The 18419-nt window shown below is 38.5% G+C and overlaps 1 long non-coding RNA gene and 1 other non-coding gene across 2 annotated transcripts; both read right to left on the bottom strand.

Annotated features, from left to right (window-relative positions):
• Positions 1 to 7646: 7646 nt before the first annotated feature.
• LOC123510215 lies at positions 7647 to 14869 on the bottom strand. The gene is made up of 3 exons (XR_006676428.1): positions 14788 to 14869; positions 8295 to 8474; positions 7647 to 7853 (listed from the first exon to the last, which is right to left on the bottom strand). It is a non-coding gene; the product is annotated as an uncharacterized LOC123510215 (long non-coding RNA).
• On the bottom strand, positions 10371 to 10532 carry LOC123510374. The gene has a single exon (XR_006676479.1). It is a non-coding gene; the product is annotated as a U1 spliceosomal RNA (small nuclear RNA).
• Positions 14870 to 18419: the final 3550 nt, after the last annotated feature.

Below are 18419 nucleotides of genomic sequence, written 5' to 3'. Positions count from 1 at the left end.
ATACTGCACGTGACTTATAGTCAGATTAGTGATGTAGTATATTATTTACTCTCTATCAAAATATATTAGATGCACGGTGACCTTCTAACGGCGTTATGAGTATATTTAGTTGTTATCAAACCAAAATATGCGATATATCATGGAAACAGAGGCGAGGGAGATCTTGTAGTGAGGACTGCTGAATGTTTCATCCTTTGACTGTCTGACTGACTGACTTTGGTGTTTCCACATAAGATATTTGATAAATGTATGCTATGAAAACTACTATCCAAGACTGTTAAGGTGAGAGTATAATATATCTATATTTACGATTAATGATGTTACTTTAGAAATTCAACGTATAAAGATTGTAAAGGATATACCTTATATGCAAACAACTTAATATTTTCCTTATGAGGAAAAAAGGACCCAAGGTGAGCGTGAATTACTGAAACTTTGCATCTCTGATTGACCAATTCACTGATTGATTGACTGACTGACTGATTACAATTATCATTTAGAACACTTTTGAGCATATTCAATCGTATTTACAGTACTGTAACAATAAATAAATAAATAATATATAAGTGCAAAATTCCGCATTTCCACTGAAAGATATTATCACAATTTAGCAGATGTCCTCGATCACTGGTTTGTTTACGCTCGTTGTGATAAGATAAGCTGGGATTACATATTTCATTTGGCTGGGCTGTGCTGCAGGTAAGGACGGGATGACGCACCATCCAGGCACTAACCTCCATTCGATTGTGCTGCTGTTTGCTGCTGCTGCTGCTGCTGCTGCTGCTGCTGCTACTACTACTACTACTACTACTACTACTACTACTACTACTACTCACCTGGTTTACTCACCTGGTTTGGTATCCCCCTTTACAATGGCATAGTAGGGCAATATGAGGTAGGGCTCAACCACAGATAGTAGGGAAATACCACAAACCTGCTGGCACGCCAATTCCTGTATATGAAATAGCAAGCGAATACAACAATTTGAAGAATTGATGTGCCATTGCAGGATTTGAAATAATAACCTTATTCGACATATTCGTATAAAAGCGAACTTAAACTTCTATGTAAGGCAGACTTGAATGACTCGACTGACTCCAAAGTAATATCATCAGGAAGTGAATTCCACGCACCAATACATCGAAGTCAGAAGAAACGTCATAAGATTTCACTAATGCAAAAACAATGAGCAATTTTTTATCTGTGTCCACGGGTCCCTATTGCTGGTGGCAGGACAAATATATCACTAGGTTTGATTTCACATTTCCCATGAAAAATTTTCCAACATTTCAGCAAATCTGCTCTGAGAAGTCTTCCTTTTACTGAATATAAGTCAAGAGATTTTAAACGCTGTGAGTACGGAACATCGGCCAGCCCATCAATCCTCTTAGTCCATCTCCTTTGGACAGATTCTAGTAAACGCAAATCCCCAATATAACCAGTACGTTCCACACAGGAGAAGCAAATTCAAGAAGAGGGCGAAGATGAGACATCAAAAGGGATTTCATAAACATTTTAGATCTGCATAATGTTGATTTAAGAAGGTTGGAAGAGAGAGCTGCTGCTTTGTTCACTATCTGTCGAATGTGAATATGGAATTTAAGAGAGGTGTCAACCACCACACCCAGATCTTTAGGATGGTTAACAAATTTGATAGGTTCCCCACTAATGTTATACACACTAAAATGTCCAGCATCATTCCAATCAACAGATCCACATTGAAGCCTAAGGATGACACACTTGTCAGAATTAAGCTTCAGTCCCCATGAGGCAGCAATTGTACTGATCTTATTGATGTCATTTTGGCATAATGATAAACTCCTGATCAAGTCTGGCGAATTATCAGATGTTAACCTGAGATAAATCTTTAAGTCATCAGCAAATAATTTACAATTGTTAAGGATTGACACTGGTAAGTAATTTACATAAAATAAGACACAGCAAAGGACCCAAAACAGAACCCTGAGGTACCCTGCTCAAAACAGGTCTAGCAGTACTGCGCTCACCTCCCACTGTAACCCACATGGTAAGATTGGTTAGAAAGTCAGAAATCCAGCCAATTACTCTGCCGCCCACACCAAGAACCCCAAGCTTAGTAATAAGAATTTTATGGCACACTATCGAAAGTTTTAGCAAAATCAAAAAGAACAACAACATTATTAATATCTAGCCACGAGGTCACACTGTTGTAGGTGAGCAGCAGCTGATCGCCTACAGTACGCCCTTGTCTAAATCCAAATTGGTCTGGTGTCAGCAAATTGTTAGTATCAAGATAATGGAAAAGATGTTCACTTATAATCCGTTCTAAGGTTTTACAGCATACTGAGGTAAGACTGACTGGTGTGTAATTTAGTGGAGTATAACGTGATCCCTTTTTAAAAATTGGAACAATAGAGGAGTTTTTCCAAGCCTTGGGAAGAACATCTTTAGACAAGGATAGGGTACACAATATAAAGAAAGGTTCAGCAAGAAATGAACAAGAACGAAGTAGTAGTGGATGGACGTTGTCTGGGCCCATGCTTGAGTCCACCTTGAGATTTAAAAAAAAGTTTAACATTAGGCAAGGATAGGGGGACATCAATAAAAAAAACCATGAAATACTTGATGAGGTGCTGGTGATGCTGGATCTGTGTCAACGTAGACTGAAAAGAACTCGTTAGCCAAAAGTTCAGACATAATGCTCTTGTCACATGTCACTGTACCATCGGTTTAAGTGGATCAATTGAAGGAGAACTTACTTTTTTTTTTTTTTTTTTTTTTTTTGTATATATATGAGTGAAAAACTTTGGGTGAATCTTTCATTGCATTTACCAAAGACAACTCGTAATCTATTTGCGAAGTTATACAGAAGTTTTTATATTCATGATTGATTGTATCGAATCCAGCAAGAGCTTCTTCAGCTATGGGAGATCTTCTCCCATACAAGGAACGGAGGTCTTTATACTGTTTCAAAGCCCTTGATCTTGCACGCTTTAAACCAGCAGGGGGTTGGGAAAGAATAAGAAGACCTGGGCCAGGAGAGTTTGATGAACTAATGGAAACTGGTACATATCCTAAAATATTGCAAATATGAATTTTATATTTTTGCATTGATTTAGTGAGAGTCTAATCGTGTGTGTGTTTGTGTGTTAGTGAAGGCTGGTGTGTGTTTTAAATGTGTTGCTGTTAATGTGTTAGTCTTCAAATAATGTTTTTACTTAGTTATTGTAAATTTTCTTACATTATTACTGACATACACAAGGTTTATCGTTGCGTTATGTTTCAACTGTTCTCATCTTTTTCGTTTTTCAATATACACAAAAATAGAGTGAATGTTTTAAAATATCTTACAGCTTAGCGATAGAATAAGTAAATTATGAAAACACACAGGTCTGCCAAACATGTCTATTGAAACCCACAATGTGTCTAGGCAGCCTATGAACGTAAAATTTAGACAAAAAACTTTGATGTTGATTTTCGTAAGATTTTAGTACAGTATGTTGTGTTTATATAGAACTCAAGTATTATGTCACTGTCAGTTATTAAGTATACTGTTTCAAACTAATATATTTTGTTTATTGTTTTGTTTTGCGTCTTGTCTAGTCATATCATATAGCAAAACGACTACAAGGAGATATATATGGACAAAAATACTAGTGGTGAGCAAAGCATTAAGAGAAGAAGTCATTGCGAAAAGATTCACTCAAAGGCAAGAATATTAAATCAATAGACAATAGACATCTATAGACGACAGAAGTGACCTAATATATATATATATATATATATATATATATATATATATATATATATATATATATATATATATATATATATATATATATATATATATATATATATATATATATCAGGTTTCCAGCTAGGCCCAGAATTACAGGAGCCAAAAGTGTAGCAAATGGTATTTTAAAGGAGCCATTTCTGAAAATGCTTAGCCAACCAAATTGTAGCCCAGTGCATTTTCCAGGAGCCAATTTGTTGATGTAGGAGGTATCGTCTGTATAGCTCGCTTCCATGACGTCACGGCCAGGATTTCCGCGGCGCACAAATGCATGGAGATGCAGCGATATTGTCCCAATATACAAAGAGAAAGGAGACATACAGGACTGTAAAAATTACAGAGGAATTAAATTAATGTCGCATACAATGAAGCTGTACGAAAGGATAATTGAGAGAAGAGTAAGGGGAGAAACACAGGTGGGAGAAGAACAATTTGGTTTTATGCCGGGGAGAAGTACTACCGATGCAATCTTTGCGCTAAGACAACTGCTGGAGAAGTATGGGGAGAAACAAAGAGAGTTACACCTTATTTTCATTGATTTGGAAAAAGCTTATGATAGAGTACCACGCCAGGAAGTTTGGGCTAGTATGAGAAGAAAAGGAGCATCAGAGAAGTATGTGAGAGTGATCCAGGACATGTACGAAGGCTCAAGGACGAGGGTAAGGAGCAGTGTGGGAGCAACAGAGGAGTTCTGTGTGAGAGTGGGCCTGCACCAGGGATCTTCTCTGAGCCCATATCTGTTCAACCTACTCATGGATGACAGTATTCAAAATATAAAGGAGGAGGCACCGTGGACTATGTTGTTCGCGGATGACATCGTCTTGGTGGATGAAAGTAGAGATGGTGTGGAGAGAAAGTTGGAGAGATGGCGACGAGCATTGGAGGAGAGAGGTTTGAGAATTAGCAGGGAGAAGACGGAGTATCTGAATTTTAATGGTCGACAGGAGAGTGAAGTATGGATGCAAGATATGAAGTTAAAGGGTGTGAAGGAGTTCAGATACTTGGGCTCTCATATATCAGCGGACGGCAACCTGGATGGAGAGATCATTCACCGTATCCAATCGGGCTGGAAGAATTGGAAAAGAACAACTGGAGTGCTCTGTGACCGAAAAATTAGTGCAAGAGTAAAGGGAAAAGTGTTCAAATCGGTGGTTAGACCTGCCATGTTATATGGTGCGGAGACGTGGCCAATAAAGAAAGCACAGGAGAATAAGTTGGAGGTTGCTGAGATGAGAATGTTAAGGTGGATGCTTGGGGTGACAAGGAGGGATAAAGTGAGAAACAATTTTATAAGAGGAACAGCCAAAGTAACGGAGGTGACAAAGAAAGTACAAGAAAGGAGAATGCGATGGTTCGGTCATATCAAAAGGCGAGAAGAAGGATATGTCGGCAGAAGGATATTGGATATGGAAGTGGAGGGAAGAAGACGACGTGGCAGGCCAAAGAAAAGATGGAAGGATCGTATTGGAGAGGACCTGAGGGAGAGAGGATTGAGTGGAGAGGAGTTTGGGGACAGAGCCTTGTGGAGAAGACTAGTGAGGAACAGCGACCCCATATGAACATGGGAGCAGCTGCAGAAGAAGAAGACAAATGATGAGGTCTTGCGCCGGTGAAGAGATCGTCGGAGAGAAGCAACGTGGAGATAACGGGCGGTGTGGGGTCCTTGCTGTTCACTGCAGATCGATCTGAGGAGGCTTATGTCAATCACTTTGCCACACAGATCTTTTTGAAAGCTAGGCGCCATTTTTTTCGCCGTATGGGTGTTACTAGGCGCCAACTATTTTTTTTTTTTTTTTCGCAATTGGCGACATTGGCGAACGGTATCTGGAACCCTGTATTATATATATATATATATATATATATATATATATATATATATATATATATATATATATATATATATATATATATATATATGTGTGTGTGTGTGTGTGTGTGTGTGTGTGTGTGTGTGTTTTATTTCATATTGTTTGTTGCCCTTGGTCGGTATCGCCTCTTGCATTGTATATATATATATATATATATATATATATATATATATATATATATATATATATATATATATATATATATATATATATATATCAATGCAAGAGGCGATACCGACCAAGGGCAACAAACAATATAAAATAAAAAAAAAAAAAGGCTCAGTGGATTGCCAGTTCCCTTGAAGAGAATAAGTTATCCAAAAGACAGGGACAAATGTCTTGAAACCTTCCTCTTAAAAGAAGTCAAGTCGTAGGAAGATGTAAATACAGACACAGGTAGGGAGTTCAAAGTTTACCAGAGAAAGGTATGAATGATTGAAAATATCTTATGGAGGAAATATTGAACTACAAGGGCAGTGGAGGAAATGTTGAATTATAGAAGAGCAGTTACTAATTCAAGTAATACTAGATCGTATAGAGGAAATAAAAGAAAAATCCCAGGGAAGCTATGTATCAATTTAAGTAACCCTAGATGTTATTGAAGAAATATGGAACAAGAAGTACAGTTATCAATTCACGTAACTTTGGGGCTTACTAAACAATTACAGAGCTGCCGGGACAGTTACACACTTACTAATCCACGCGGTGCTACGTACTATGGAAAAATGCAACATTGCAACCACAACTGCACCTCAGAGCGGCTTTCTTAATCGCATTTTTGTTGCACTAACCCGGTTTTTCTCCTATATAAAAATGATAATATAATAAATGAATAAATAAATAAATATAATAAAAAATCCTGTTCCTTGTTTGGTATCAGTGGCCTGCCTGTAATATATACCAGACAGCATAATGTTACTTCACCTTGGGAGTTTGCAACGATATATCCAGGAAAGAACATGTACGTAAGTCCGATGTAACGTTTGCATGCCCCGAACTTGCATCATCCTTTCATACAACCTACAACAGGATTAACAGAGAGGGATGTGACTTCCTCCTCCTCTTCAATGGACACAGGGAAGGCAGCTGAAAGTTGCTACGCGTCATGACGTCATCAGATTCGCCAGTGATTCACGAGCACTGAAACCGAATGTCCCAACTCATCACAAACCCAGCCGTGTATTAGCTGTGTGTAAACTCCTGTTGTGGTTCTGGTGGTTGTCCGGAAGAACTGCCTTTTCAATGGTCCTTCCCTTTTCCTCTTGTTTGTCTTCCTCTCTTTTAAATTTCGAGTCCGTTTCTTATTTTTTAAAGATTATCCACTCTAAAAGTCTTTTTTTTTTTTTTCTTGTTCCTCCAAACTGTTCTTCTTTCTGTTTACTTCACTGTGTCGTTCGTCAAGACTACTTCTGTCTCCTATCACTTAGAGGTGTTATCAGTTTTGTTCAGTTTTGGTCATTGTGGAAGCTGAAGGCATACACAAGGACAAATTGTAACAAAGATAATATTTGAGTGTAAGTTAGTTTAGGAAAGAGGTTTTTGGTTAATTTGTTGCAAGAAATTATCTTGTAATACTTGAAGGAAAATAGGTCATTCTGTTGTTGTTGTTGTTGTTGTTTTATGTGACGACTGATTTTGTGATTAATTTCTGGGCAAACCACTTATTTCTGAGTTTCCCTACCCTCCCAACACATTTGAAGGACCTGTGAGAAACTGATTTGGAAAGGGGAAGCATCACAGTGATGTAAATGCAGCAGAAATGAGGTCCAAAATCACTTCAAGCACATCAAAACCACCAAAAAACAGATTTTCCTGAGCGCGGTTCACACGAGCAGTGTTTCTTTTCATTCAGGAAAGTGTATCCCCGCTGGCGACAATGGTAACTGAGAATCGTCACCGCAGTACCCTCCCTTTATGGAATGATTTTTTGGATATAATCTTTTGTTTTACACACTCACATTATTTATATCTTCTTGGGAAACATTAATTATACGGAATTTCATGTTGGTCTGTGAGTATGTAGAAGCTGCACCACCTCCCATGGTGGTGTTAAGCCGCCGTTACCATGCCGCACACAATGTGAAAATGCCATGTACCGTCTGATTCCGTGACTTGCTGGGTCTTGCTATACTTGTTGGTGGTTGTCGCTATGTACCGCTCCAGTAGGTGGCGAATGAGTCCCGATGTCGTCTTTGTTAGAATAATCATTGCTGTAGAGAGAGAGAGAGAGAGAGAGAGAGAGAGAGAGAGAGAATAGGCATGACGCCAAGACAAGTATGAGAGGAAACAGATATTCTATGGGTAACTCAATTAAATCTGGATGTAACTCGTTCATTAGTTTCTCAATGTATTCAGTAACCTATTTGATTAATTACTAACCTACTCAACTTGCTGACTAACCTTAATATTTATCAACACCCGTGTTTTGTTACCGAGAAAGAGAGAACGAGTGTTTTGGGAAGTGCGAGAGAAAACTGAGACATTTTATGGAAAACTTTATGAAACCTGATTGCAACCAGTTTATTTTGTCCTGTAACTTTTTCACTGCTATGCGCAACATCTTACAACACTAACGACAGCGATCAGTACAAAACGCATCGACTGACATAAAAATACACACACAATGCTATCACACACTCACTCGCCCTTACCTCCTTCACGGGCCCGTCTCAATCCCTGACCAGAGGAGGGACCACCGGGAGGGCAGTGAGTTGACCTCCTCGGCTTGCTTCGCCTCAGCCCGCTCCCTCTTCCTCTTGCCCTTGCTTGTGTGTTGTGGCGGCTGCTCTTAACGTCCCAGGGCGCCGCTAACTAAATACAGACATATCACTCTGGAAAATTAACAGTATTTCTCACTATAATTTCTACCTATAATTGACACGATACATTCTTCCAAGAAACACCTCTTGTATTCAGTTAAAAGGAAGACTTCTACAATCTGACCTCATAAAATATTGGCAAATTTTTCACGACCCATCAGCCACTGAACCATTATACATTTATTTCAGCTTCCACCAAGCACTTTAACACGAGGCCATAGATTTAAGTGGCGCACCAACACACTACTACTGGTTGTGAATCTGGTTTCTTTAATAACAGGTGTGTCCCTCTTTGGAGCTCGTTACCAGATGAAGTGCATGGTGGGCTGACTTCCCTTCCTGTATACACATGGAGCTCTTCAGCTTTACAAGCTGAACTTTAGTTAACTGCATATGGCATACTCTTCCAGACCAAATACTTTTATATACGGCTCCTTGAGCAGTGGAGAGGTGAAGGCTGCCCTGCCCGAGACCTGCTGATAGCGCTGTTACTAGCAGCACATACCCCCGATGACACACAACCACCTTACTCTCAATGAGAGGGAATGGAGTTTCTTCACTGCCGGGCCGATGCTCACATTATGGGCCGTACTTATAAAAGGTGCCTAGGACGAAAACTTTGCCCAAGATGCATATTTTGCCTAGGAAACGTTAGGACCTACTTATAAAAGCTTTTGCGTCCTAGGAATTTGCCTAACTCCAGAAATTCTTAAGTCAAGTACGGAGGTGGCCTAGCGATGTCAGGTAGTGCCTAGGACAGAAAAACAAGGCTCCGTAGAAGACCGCAGACGTCACCTGAAGATTTTTCGTCCTCGGAAAGACGTGCTGTGTGATTATAACGACGAAAAACTCGTCAAGGTGAATTGCTTGGATCGTGCACGGATCATATTTGTGACAGACATGTTACGAGACGTCCTTCAAAGTCCGACACAGAGGAACACCTGAGATAAGGTGGTGATTTTACTAAGGTGAGTAACAGTTATGCTGTATCAGTGTATTGTGGAGCTGTAAAGCATGAATATTAAATGAACTCACCATGTTTTTTTTTTTTTTCAAATGGGTGAAAGGAATTGGTAAAAGAAACCAATTAGGTTTTAGAAATAAGTAAACAGGATAGGAGACATGACAATGGATGTAGCTAGGACAAACTATGATATGCATAACATGTAGGTAGATGTTCATTCTCTAACATAGTTGTGAATGGGCTGAGTAATTGCTGAGATGAGTGGCTTTAAAAGACTGTTGGATGAAAGTATGGATAAGGATTATACGTGGGATGGATAAAATTAATATTGGATTATTTCAAGGGTGGTGAAAAAGAACTGCATTGTGTACACCATATGGTTGAATGTAAGAAGTGTACTGAAACAAATAATCTATTATCATGTCATTATTTGTGAAGCAAATAATATAATCTGATCCAACCTAACTGTTTAACCTAAATAAAGTTAACCTAACCCAATATAACTAAACTTATCTTAACCTTAACAAGTTTAACCTAACCAAAGTTAATGTAGTGAAACTAACTCAATTTAACTTAACCAAAGATAACCTAACTTAGTTTGACACACTCAACTTAACTTAACCCAATTTAACCTTACTAAACTTAACCTAACCAAGTTTAACCTAGCTAAACGTAACCTAACCAAGATATTTCTTCTAATATAACCATTGAATTTTTTTCTGATCAATTCAGCCTCACCGCAAAACAGTAATGCAACTTTCATATTGCCTAACTCACATTCCATATGATCAAAGACCATGATGGGGATGGTGAACGCACTGCCTCACCATCTAAGTTGTAAGCAGGATCTCTTAATCAGAACCTACAAGCTATCTTTGATTAAAGGAAACGTTGGTTGGTTTATTGCAACACTAGTACTTGTTTTGTTTAACATGGCAGGTAATGTAGGGGATGCGCGAACGCAATCCCCGCTATCAAAAATTTCACACTCGAGTTAACCACATTTGGGTTAATCGCAAGGGTCAGCACCGCCGGAGTGCAATGGCGGGCCTCGCCTTGGGAGAACCGCCTTCATGATCACGGTGTCTCCTGTGCCAGGTAAGTATGCTTAAAGTTTTATCTGGCTCACCTAACCTTCAAAAGCTAAACACCGGCAAATAGTTACACCTTTTTATGCAAGTATTCTTTTAAGGGAATATCATCTTTTACATTATTATTACATTTGAAATAGAAATAAAACACACCATTTACTGCTTACTTTGTTTTGTACACAAGCGCCATATATATAAACTATTATATGATTAAGCAAATTTTCAGGTTTGTCACCACACATTTAACAAGATAGTTTTCACAATAGACGTCAATCCCATACAAATATCTGTACCTTTTCCTTACAAACCCAAGATACAAAGTGCTCTCGCAATCACCTCGACGCAATTAATACAATAATTACGTTCATCACTTACCGATAGTTTTAGCCTAAAGATATATTTAAAATAAACGGGACAATAGTATGCATTGAAAATATATATTTATACGTATTTAACTTTGATGTATCTATGTTACATACAAACCAAACCGCATGGCTCGAGAATCTCAGGCAATAAGTAAGAGAAACATGTCATGTGCACCACAATAGCTATACATGCTGCAGAGAGAGAGAGAGAGAGAGAGAGAGAGAGAGAGAGAGAGAGAGAGACTAGTCAATACCCATGCAGTGTTTACAATTCATTCCATTGCAAACGACATTTTTTGTATCAACGATTGTTTTTGCACGGACGAAAATACAAATACAAAATAGAAAAAAATAATAAATAAATAAATAACTAGACTAATTCACGAACCATCTCTCTCTCTCTCTCTCTCAAATAGTCATGGTGAGAGACCAGAGCGTTTTGAAGCCTGTGAGCCTAGAGACGAGGCTTCGGTGCAAAGACCCAAAAAAAGAAAGACTGGAAAGTACCAAAATTAGGTGGAGAAAAGGCTAACTGCTTACTCTACAGTAGTTATTTCGTCCAACACAAGAGGACGTCACCATCGCATGGACTAAAAATAGGCGAAACAAGTGGCGCAATGTAAATAAATAAAAACCTTCACACATAAGTCTTTAAATAGCTAATATCTTGTATTCGGAAATTTTTAGCAATGATTAAATACGCTTTGCTTGACCCATTTATGCTTATTTGCGAAGAAAAAAATATCAGTAAAGTAGATAGATCAATTAGCATCCACGGCCCGTGGCTGGCAGGTGTGCATTTTCCTCACTCCATTCTGTATCAACAAAGTCCCTGCGAAGAAGAGGAGTGCTGAGGCCATCCATGAGGAGCACACCTTCACGTCCTCTCCTGTGGATAGCCAGGAAACTATTATTCATGTGAAGAATGTAAAACTTCCTGTTGGTGGAGCGGAGAAGTTCTGTCTCACCGCTGCCGCTGACCACATGGCCTCCCTTGACCTGACCAGACACAAGGAAATTTCTACTTTATAAATGGACTTACATAAATTGCCATTTCATGGTATCTGATTAATTCGTTTATGAAATTTGGTTGTGAACTGAGTTTTTGAGCACATTTTGTGCATGTATGTTCAGGGAAATGACTTTATCATGGGATATTTTGCTTCTTAGATGTGATGTTAAAAGTGAAGGCCAGTAATTGTTGCTATGATTTTTGGAGCCATGATTGGTGGTGTGGATGGTGCATACCTATTCTTATTACTATGTTTATGATTTTTTTTTTTTCAGATTCATGTGTATGCATGTGAAACTTAAATAAAGTTCATCCTTTACATGTGGAATATGAAACATTGTTCGGATTCATGTGGCATATTTCAATCTACAATTTGAATGGCTATATACATATAATGATACAGCGTTTCAGGAACACTGGAGGGGCATTCTGTGCAGAACCACCTCTTTCTTTCAGGTGTTGCACCTCAAAATGGTAATGTATTCCCTCTGGGGTTTTACTTACTGAACATAAGTAGTATATATATATATATATATATATATATATATATATATATATATATATATATATATATATATATATATATATATATATATATATATTTTTTTTTATATATATAGCGCCTGTAGGCACACTTGAAGAGTGTATGGGGAGCGCTGTTCAGCTTCCGCCTATTAGTGGCGCAGGCAATTTTATTTATAGTGGTACCTATATAAGAGCCCAATTCACCCCCGAAGCTCATCTTTGGTGTAACCACCTAGAACCTGGGTATCATGGTGACATGTAGGTAACTTTAAACCACTCGACAAATGACAAAGTGTTTAAGGCTGTACGTGGTGGGATTCCAACCTACGGGTGGACGTCTGCCCGATCACACGCTCACCACCTTATCCACAATGTATTAACAAAGTTCCTTTAATTTCTCAGGTTTGGAAGTATTCTGTATCATGTAGGTAGACATGACAGCATTTTATAGTGTTTTGCTAGCTGGTTATGCTTATATTTTGTGTCAACAATTTAGCATGTGCTTGTATTTTCTTTAGAGTATTGTTTGTGCTTAATTGTTATATATGCATTCTTTGATGTGACAAGTAATGATGCACTGACTGGTAGATGCTTTACCTAATCATGCTTGTGTCTGACTGCTTCTAGCTTTATTTTTTCTGCATTGGAGATGTAAATCTGCGTTGCATAACAAAATATGTGCTTCATAAGGTGCACTTTGCTTTCATTGTTTATTAAAGGCGCAAATATTGTCAAAGTAATGGCATTTGTGATACAAGTCTGAGCCTTCATGTTATACCATGGCACAATAGCATGCATGTCTGTGTTGTCACTCATCATTTGTGTTTTCTGACCTTTTTGACTAACACACCCTTTGTTTGTCTACTTTACCTTCAATGATGTTTTTGTCAGTTCTTAATTTTAATGTTCTCTGAATCTTTGAATGAAATGTTTTCAGTGATGTGTTTCTTAACATTGAATCTATTTTTTTTTTTTTTTCCAGATTATTTTTATCATATGGTTTGTGGCAATAGAGTTTGGAACCTGTGACCCTTTTTATTTTTCTTATTTTTTCCACACACACACACACACACACGGTAGCTCAGTGGTTAGAGCGCTGGCTTCACAAGCCAGAGGACCGGGGTTCGATTCCCCGGCCGGGTGGAGATATTTGGGTGTGTCTCCTTTCACGTGTAGCCCCTGTTCACCTAGCAGTGAGTAGGTATGGGATGTAAATCGAGGAGTTGTGACCTTGTTGTCCCGGTGTGTGATGTGTGCCTGGTCTCAGGCCTATCCGAAGATCGGAAATGAGCTCTGAGCTCGTTCCGTAGGGTAACGTCTGGCTGTCTCGTCAGAGACTGCAGGCTGCAGCAGATCAAACAGTGAAACACGAGTGTGTAAATAAGTGAGAATCTCTCTCTCTCTCTCTCTCTCTCTCTCTCTATATATATATATATATATATATATATATATATATATATATATATACCCACACAAACACACACCGTAATGATAATAGTAATACTGGCTACATCTGGCAGCTCAGAGTTAGTGTTTCGTTCACACGATAGATGGCGCACGAAAAACCAAATTCTGGTGGCATTTGGTAACTGTTTGGCGTCAAAGTTTTGTATATTATGTTGAATGCCAAGCTTTTCAGTCTTTCTTCTGTACTGTCTTTGCTTCGGTGTTCCGATAACTGCTTCGTTAATGGCTGCCTCTCGTTTTCTCCTCGGTCCCTGGTTTCATTAATACTGAGATTAACACTGAGTCTACAGCCTTTATTAGTATTAGCGTATTAGTGAAAGGGGTGTAACATTTTAAGTTTTTTTTTAATGGAAGAGGGGAAAGCTGGCCAAGGGCAACAAAAAATTATTAAAAAAAGAAAGTTCACTACATAGTGAACTTTCCTAGTGAGTGAGCGTGTCTGCCTTCATTATCTGGATCATTTTTATCTCCTGATCTTGTTGCCTGTGTTGGCTTCAATAACAAGATTTTTAACTAATTATTTTCTCCTCCACTATCCTTCCCTTATTCCCTACAGGTTCATTATTGAGAAACACAATCTAGTACTTTTCATTTCCCCTTCTCAGTCATCACAATTTATAAATATTTTTCAGTCTCCGGCCAATAATTATCACTCTTGATAACATACACTGATAATTTAACCCCTGCTACACTCATACGTCATTACTCACCTTCCTTTGAAGCTCGGTAGTGACGACAATTGACAATATATGAATACTATTCCTCCTTCACTCACCGCCATCGTATGTCACTACCCCACCTTATCGAACTACACATTTCTCCTTATCCCGCTGCTCATCGCCATTATCAACACCATAAACTAACACTTCAATCCCTAATGCACTTATACGTCATTACTCACCTTTCTCAGTGGTGTGGTAGCGCTGATGATTGATGATAAAGAACAATATTTGCCTCCTACACTCACCACAATTTGTACAACTCGGTCAGATCCAGTGCTGGTGACGGCCGGCCGACCGCTAGATGGCTTGCTAGGTACGGTTACTGGCATAGCTATTAGATGTCGCATGTTTCCGTTTTCCATATTAAATCAAGGGTTATGTAGTGAGCTATGAGGATCTATACATACTTGATGGTGCTAGTTTTTGGGAGTGAGGAGTTAATATGATGTTTTAAGGAGGATAAATGATGTACTAACCAATATACTTCTTTTCCTTTTATTTTCTTTATTTATTTATCAAGGTCTTCAATGTTACAGACCGTAATGTTTGTATTGTCACAATTAGGGGGAGGAGGAGCAGGAGGAGGAGGAAGAGGTAGAAAGAAATTAGGAAAATGTTATTTGAATAAGGAAACAAGAGTCATTGAAAACACAAAAATATATTATAAGACTTTCGGACAATAAAAGAAAAGAAACTATCGTAGAACAAGTTAGATAGTGAAAGGAAAGGAGAAACAAATGAACGTTGATAATGAAAGAAAAGGAAAAACTTAATAAATGTTCATAGAGAAAGAAAAGAGAAAATACACAAAAGTTGGTAGTTTGTGGAAAAGTGGAGAAAATAGATAAACCAGCAACAACCAAAGTGAGAAAACAAACTCAGGGAGTCACTGCAAAGGCTGTCTCCTTAATTATATGTGTATGTGTGTGTGTGTGTGTGTGTGTGTGTGTGTGTGTGTGTGTGTGTGTATATATATATATATATATATATATATATATATATATATATATATATATATATATATATATATATATATATATATATATATATATATATATATATATATTCTTTTTATTGTGTTTTAAGAGCGTATTAGGGTGTTTTAAGAGTGTTTTAGGATGTTTTAAGAGTGTATTAAGGTGTTTTAAGAGTGTTTTAAGATGTTTTAAAAGTGTATTAGGGTGTTTCAAGGATGTTTTAGGGTGTTATAAGGCTATTTAAGGCTGTTTTAAGAATGTTTTAAGGCTATATTAGGGTGTTTTATGACTGTTTTAGGGTGTTTAATGCTGTTTAAGTGCCTCCCAGCCTCTATCATTGCTTCCCAGCCTCACCCAGTGGCTTGATGTCACAAGGGATGAAATGAATGTCAGCACCCCCAACAGAACACAGTGTGGGGGTGAGGGTTGTGCAGTGCGGGAGTGACGGAGTCGCTAGCAAAGGGGTTAATGATGTATTTGTCATTTTATAAGGTTTTCCTACATAAATCTCTCTCTCTCTCTCTCTCTCTCTCTCTCTCTCTCTCTCTCTCTCTCTCTCTCTGATATTAATCCAGTTTTGTTTATTTCAGACTGTGTTATAGAGAAAGACAGGCTAAGGCAAGGGGAGGAGGAGGAGGAGGAGGAGGAGGAGGAGGAGGAGGAGGAGGAGGAGGAAGGAAGAGGTGGAGGAAGATAAGAATAGGAGGAGAAGAAACAAGGAATGAAGAGAGAAAAAAAGGTAAAATAATAAATATTGTCATTTTATAAAGTTTTTGCTATTTAGATTCTCTCTCTCTCTCTCTTTCTCTCTCTCTCTCTCTCTCTCTCTCTCTCTCTCTCTCTCTCTCTCTCTCTCTCTCTCTCTCTCTCTCTTCCTTCCTTCAGGAACATACTAAGCACCAACATACACCCCATGCATAGCAATGAGATCATAGGTAGTAAACATAAGCATGTCACAAAACGAAACACTGAAAGCATATTACTTTCAATAACTTACATATGCTAATCATACAAATTTTGACACAACCCGTGCACAAAACTTGAAAAGAAGCAATATATATAAAAAACAACAACAGCGTGTTCATCCCTGTCTATGAGTGTGACGTTAGACATATGGCAACATTGTCAAGTCCTCCAATTACGTTCATATTACCTTAAGAATACCTGAATTACCTTAAAAATAGCATTACCTTAAAATTACCTTAAAAGTGGTGAGATTACGCTAATCTGAGGTAATTACCTTAAAAATGAGAACCCAGATGCGTGCGTGCGTGATGACCAGCTTGTGTCCAGCGAGCGTCTACATTATACGCATTACCGTACACCACAGGCGGGGCATCTCCACAAATTTTAAACACACTTAAACTTTTTCCTTATAACGGGCAAAGGACGAGTGAAGAATCAAGTGCATTGTGTTTTGTGCGTGTATGGACGAGTTCCTGTGTGTGCCATCACGTAACTCACGCCTCGGAAAAGTAGTAGTAGTAGTAGTAGTAGTAGTAGTAGTAGTAGTAGTAGTAGTAGTAGTAGTAGTAGTAGTAGTAGTATGATTTGACTGTGGCGGGGTTATAACACGGCAGTTAATCCCTTCAATACTGACACATTTTTTTTTTTTACCCTGGAATGCGATTAGACGATTTTATTTGCGTTAGGTCAATGGAGGTCAAAAGATTAATGATTAGAGTCTTTACTATTCTAATCCCAACATGTGTTTCTGCAGCTGTATAAAATCACCAGTTAGTAGGCAGAATGAATATGGAAACTCGTCCTGGTACTAAAGAGGTTAACCAGCACCTTCACAACACTCGTGCACTGCCTCATCAAACTCTCTTGTAAATACCTAATTCCAAATCTTTTTATCAGGCTATATCGGGTTGAGAGTTGATAATATAGGGACCTTAACTAGATAACAACATAACTAAATAACTAACTAACACAACATGAGTAATGAAAGATAACATAAGCTTACTTGTAAATACCAAGTAGCAAATCTTTTTATCATTACGTACAACTCACTAACCAGATAAACAACACCGCCGTTTAAAACGAATAGGCTCTCTCTCTCTCTCTCTCTCTCTCTCTCTCTCTCTCTCTCTCTCTCTCAACACAAGGTACCCAACGCGAGGGCAAAACAAAGTGTGGTATATGATGTGAATTCACGTGGATGGTGTAAGAATGGCCTCACCATTGCGTGACAAAATATGATAGGCCATGGTAGAATTTTAAGTGAGCCAACATAACACAGTTGTTCCATTGCACACGTGCCTACTTGCATAGAATGTAGACACCCACCCACGCCGTCACTCGTTTGCCCTTCCACTGACTTGATAAATAAGCGTAGGAGAGAAGAAATTAGCAAAAAAAAAAAAAAAAAACATAGGGACGAGAGACTGGGGGCATACGGCAAAGCTATTTTAGACTATAATATCTCAGTAACAGCTTGGACTATCGGACTATCACGCGTATAGGAGTTGTATGGGCGTATCAACTATCTATGGAGGCAATATGAAGGCGTGAGAAGGCGTAGGAGAGAAGAAAAACTGAAAAATCAAAAGACGGTGAGGGTAGAGTTGAAGACACCAGCAGACAAAGAGGCAGACATGAACTATGAGACCATTTCAGACTGTTATATCTCACTAACTACTTGGACTATCTTACTGTAACTTGCAGGCTGGGCAGGTTGGACTATTACCTTGGTAATCTGGAAAGCATCAGGCTTCAGAAGATTGGCAGCTGTCACTGTCTATTGAACTTTTGGTGCGATATGAACAGAGTTAGGGAAACAATGTGTTCCAGTACATCTTTGTGTATCCTATAACCTCAACTGTGTTGGG

This window comes from Portunus trituberculatus, chromosome 28, assembly GCF_017591435.1.
Source record: "Portunus trituberculatus isolate SZX2019 chromosome 28, ASM1759143v1, whole genome shotgun sequence".
In the NCBI taxonomy this organism is placed as follows: Eukaryota; Metazoa; Arthropoda; class Malacostraca; order Decapoda; family Portunidae; genus Portunus; species Portunus trituberculatus.
Note: the sequence above shows the minus strand (reverse complement) of the source record. Positions and strands in the feature narration are given on the sequence as shown.